This window comes from Nicotiana tomentosiformis, chromosome 4 (genome assembly GCF_000390325.3).
Source record: "Nicotiana tomentosiformis chromosome 4, ASM39032v3, whole genome shotgun sequence".
Classification (NCBI taxonomy): Eukaryota; Viridiplantae; Streptophyta; class Magnoliopsida; order Solanales; family Solanaceae; genus Nicotiana; species Nicotiana tomentosiformis.
In genome coordinates, this window is record NC_090815.1 from 97409705 (window position 1) to 97415095 (window position 5391).

General features: G+C 37.2%; 1 non-coding gene across 1 annotated transcript; it reads right to left on the reverse strand.

Annotated features, from left to right (window-relative positions):
- Nucleotides 1-5014: 5014 nt before the first annotated feature.
- On the reverse strand, nt 5015-5121 carry LOC117280840 (small nucleolar RNA R71). The gene has a single exon (XR_004511432.1). It is a non-coding gene; the product is annotated as a small nucleolar RNA R71 (small nucleolar RNA).
- Nucleotides 5122-5391: the final 270 nt, after the last annotated feature.

Here is a 5391-nt window from a genome sequence, read left to right on the forward strand (position 1 = left end):
CTCATATCCAAATGTATCATACCCCACCCGCAGCCAACATTACAACCAATGAAAGTCCTACTTGATCTTAGACTGAATGAACTCGATTCGTAGAGTATTACACTACGGGCAAGCCTATGGTGCATCATTTGTAGCATATGAATGTTATTTCTGAGAGCGAGTGAATTTTGTCTATCTTGAGTTCCTATGTTCTTAAAAATTCATTGTGTATGGAACTAAGCTCTTTGATTGGGTGAGGGCACATGACTCATAAAGGAAAGGTAATGTTGTTGATATCCATGTCAGAGTAAGTAAGTGAATTGTGAATAAGGCATGGTATTTGTGAGTCGAATCTTGAGGCGAAGATGTCACACTTGTGTGATTAAACTGTTTTAAAAATTCTTGGTATAATGAGTTAGGAGAATTGCTTTAAAAGGTCGTATCTATAAGTGTAGTTTGATTGCTCGAGGACGAGCAATGTTTAAGTGTGGGGTATTGATGTGTGGCTATAATTCTATAGTTTTGTTCATTATATGCCTTGCATTTCACATGCTTTAATGATAAATTACACTTTATTTGCGCATAATGGAGTCTATTTTATGTGTAGGTGAATTGGAGATGAAAGTAGAGCAAAACGGATACTTAAACGTCAAAGGTGTGCTCGAGAACAGTGAAAAGGAGAGACCTGGTGAGGCCAGCCTAAGGCCAGGTTAGACCAGACTTTAGCCTGGCGAGGCCAGCCTAAGGCCAGGCTGGACCAGGCTTTAGCCTGGCGAGGCCAACCTAAGGCCAGGCTGAACCAGGCTTTAGCCTGGCGAGGCCAGCCAAATTCCAGGCGTTAGGCTGGCGACGCCAGGCCTGAGGCCAGGTCCAATCCGGGTTTGACTTGGACTCGGCCCACACATTTAGAGTTTCTTCTACACATATAAATAGACGTAAAACACCACTTGGAAGGACGTTTTTGGCAGCTAGAGGCAAAAAGAGCTTGTGGAAACACTCCTTGGAGTTAGAATCATCATTTTTACATATTTTCATCTTTACTCTCTATTTTAATGATGCAAAATATTTGAGATATTGTTATTATGAGTATGAGTAGCTAAATTCCTAATCTAGGGTTTTGATGGAACCTATTGAAGGATGATTTTCTTGTTATGTTAATATAGATTTGCCGTAGTATTTTCTCTATTTGTTCAACTATATTATTCTTGTGGTTGATTGAAGAGCCTTCAATTAACTGTGCCTATTTAGTATGTATTACTCGGGAGAGTGTGCATATTTAGGTAGTTGTTGAACAACATCACTCCTAAACGTATATGAGGGATCAATACGGAAGTTTAAAGGTGGGTTTAGGGATAACAAAACCTTGGTGCGATCTGAGTGAGCTGTGCTTAATGCTAGCTAGCATAATTCAGGAGAATATATCTAGTAATTGTGGTAATTACTCGGGAGAGAGTTACGACAGTTAGAGTGCTCATGATCGGTAGAGAAGACTTAGGCAAACTTGTAGAAAACGTAGCGGAAAAGATTCCGACAATAGGGGAAATCACAACCTTAGGTCATTCCAACTCTTGTTTACAACCCGTTCGTAGTTAGTTGTTAATTATTATATTTTAATTACATAATATTTAGTTAGTAAAAACCAATCTGTTACTTAAATCTTTCTGAAGATTGATTGTGTGAATTTGTGCAAGTCTAGTAGCTGTATTTGATAGGTTAATTCCTTGTGGGATTCAACTCCGGACTTATTAGCCGGAATATATTTGCAACGACCGCTTAGTCCTTTTTATAAGGTATAGTTGGGTGTGATCATGACCATAGTCACAGATTGTATTGTAGCATTACTTATAGTAGAAACAAATTCAACATAATTTGTAGTTTTGATAATAACCATAAACCGCAAATGATGAACAAGCATTTAACGTGCATGTAGTTTAGGAATAATACTGATGTAGTGCAGTCATACATGATGTTTACAGTACATGGTCTAATAACCTCTACATGGCTTGAACAAACTCATGAAAGTTTAGGCATATTAGAACTTAGAGAATGCACTTCATCTAGATTTACAAACATAAGTAAGGTTCTTTGTACCATGTTAGTCCAAAACATACACTAAAACTTCACCTATACAAACCAAAAATGCAATTCTTTAACTAATATGGTACCATATTCCTGACCAGTAGGCAGTCAGTGGTCTCAAAGTAAGATAGCAAAATCACAATAAATATAGTTCGACAGTTTTAGAAGACGACAACAAATATAACATAAGGCACATTCCATTTCCAACGAACTTTTAGAACAGTAATCTCTGAGCTATAAATTATTATTTGGATGAGTCAGAAACAAATGACTGCAGTGGTAATAGGGTCAGAAAAATCATTGCTGCAGTCAATATCGGGTAAAGGAAATAACATAAAAATAGACAAAGTAATCTCTCCCCAAATCCCAGATTCCTGGTCGGAGCTGATTAGCAACCCATTCTTTTTCTGATGTTCAAGAAAAAAGAAACTCAAGCATACTGAATAGTTGCGTTTTTACACACTAAGAATCAGAAAATTATAACCCTTTTAGAAGAGTTTGGATCTCCCAAACAATTCTATTATTCATGAAATATTTTCATGTGGTAGAGATACATGTGTAGAATTTATGGAAAAAAGCATGAAACACACAATGCATGGTTTGAAACCGAAGCAGTAGAAGAAGAAATGGCAAAGTATGGATGAGATCGACTACTTAATTTTGTATTCCCAGTCATAATTTTCTATGTACTTGGAATTAATCCTCTTAAAACTATATATAGCTAATAGGGTATAGTCATACAATAGCCTATAAGCTCTTCTATATTTCAGAGAATCAATCTAGATTTGAAACACATAATCAAGCTATTTTGTTTCCCTTTACTGCGTTCAAGACAAAGGAGGAACTGCGCGATAAGATATCATATCATAGCTAGAACAAACCATTATAGTTACTATTCTGAGCGGTAAACACTGCAACATGTCAAGCAGAAGGAATTTCATTCCTAAATAGTACTTGATAAATGGCCAAAAGTGCATGATTTATGAGTTGCGGGAGATTCCATGATATTTGAAGTGAACTATACTCATTACGTATTTCGTATTTGTAGGAGTGAGCTTGAATGATAATGGAGCAAAAGATATCAAATTATTGCAAAAAGGAGAAAAATGGAAAGATGGGGAGCTCGTCTATTCTCGTGCGTGACACGAAAACGGACGCGAAAAAGGAGAAAATTGAAGGTACAAAACAGCGAAGCAAAGCAAAGGTACGGATCGCTTCACGAAATGGAAGAATTTCAAAAGTTGAATCCGCGTCCATGGGCGCGCGACGCGCGAAGGCAGACGTAGATTCCAGTTTTTCCCATACGAAGTGGGATTGAAAAGTTCCGCCCCTTAGCAACCCTAAGTGATATAAATACATCAAAGAACGACTTTTAAGGGTTACACAACATCTTTGAAGGAAGAACAAGCAAGGAGCAAGGCGGAAGATTCGGAAACGAGTTTTTATCTTTCATGTTCCCTTTTCTATTATTGGTGATGAATTCTTATATTGTAGTTATGAAAATAATTATGAGTAGCTAAACTTTTTATTCTAGGTTTTAATGGAACCTCTTGGAGGATGAATTTTTGTTGCGTTTAATATAAGTTTTCCATTGGATTTTCTCTACTTGTTCAACTATGCGATTATTGTGGTTGATTGAAGGGCCCTCAATTGACTATGCCTATTTAGTTTGTATTATTTGGAAATGGTACATATTTAGATTTGAACAACATCACTCCTAACGTATATGAGGGATCAATATGGAGGGTTTAAAGGTAGGATTTGGAATAACAAAACCTTGGTGCGATCTTAGTGAGCGGTAAACTAGTACCAGCTAGCGTAGTTCGGAAAAATACGTCTAGTAAATTATTGTATTTTGCTCGGAAGAGAATTATGACACCTAAAATGCTCATGATCGGTAGAGAGTATCTAGGCAAATTTATAGGAGACATAACAGGGAGGATTCCGATAAGAGGAAAAATCGTAACCCTAAAACTTTCCAATCTTGTCTACAATTTTTGCTTTGTTAGTAATAAAATTATAGCTTTTTAATTACCTTATTTTTAGTAAGTAAACACTCAACTTATTATTCAATATTTCCTAATATTGATTACTTGAATTCTTGCGAAACTAGTAGTTGTGGTTAGTAGGTTAATTCCTTGTGGGATTCGACTCCGTACTTGTAAACCAGATTATATTTGCAATGACCGCTTAGTCCTTTTTATAAGGCATAGTTGGGCATGATCAAATTTTGGCGTTGTTGTCGGCGAATTAACGGTGTTATTAATTACAGCTAGAAGAATTGCTAGGATTCTTTGTTTAGTCAATTTTCTTTATTTTAAATTCATTATATTGAAATTCTAACATTTGTAGTCTTGGGTGTCACAGGTGCATGTCTAGAAACTCCTCAAGAATTGGTGAATTATTTGAAGCATTATCGGATCCTGAGAAAGCTTTCAAGGCATTAAATCGTACAAACAAGAAGGACAAACAACAACATAACTCAATAGAACGAATCGAACTAGACATGGGTGACGTAATAGACAACCCAAATAACATAAATAATGGGAATGACCCGAACAATTAGGGTGTGGCACCTCTTGTGCTAGAAGCGACCTTGTATGATTGGGCACAACCCACCGCTGAAAATTTGGCAACCGCAATTGCAGTCCCTCAGATACAAGCGGATTCATTTCAAATCACAAACAACATGCTACATCTCCTGTAGAACAAGGGACCGTTCTCCGGGTCTTACATTGAAGATCCACATTAGCATCTAAAAATTCTTTTGTCAATTTGTGTCACTCAAAGGAAAATGAATGTGACACCGGAAGCAACTAGACTGTTATTGTTTCCATTCTCAGTGACTGGAGAAGCTCAGACTTGGCTCAATTCGCTCACCATAAACTCCATCACCACTTGGGAGGAATTAGTCAAGTAGTTATTGAACAAGTTCTACCCACCCAATAAAACTGCCAAGCAAGTTGATGAGATATTGAGCTTCAGGCATAAACCAGCTGAAACACTACAAGAAACGTGGGAGAGATTCAAAGGGATGCTAGTTAAGTGTCCATATCATGGCATTCCAGATCAGATGTTGGGATAAAGATTTTACATGGGATTGACAGATAGCTTGAAGGCCAACGTTGATTCTTCAAGAGGTGGAGCATTTTTGAGAAAATCATTTAGAGAGTGTAAGGTCCTACTAGATAAAATGGCTCAAAACTCAGGATGGATGACAAGAGACACTACAATCACCCCTGTAGTTCACTCAGTAGCTTTGGACCCAAACAACTCCATAGCCGAGAATATGGCCACGCTGATGACGTAAATGAGTATCCTCATCAAGAATAT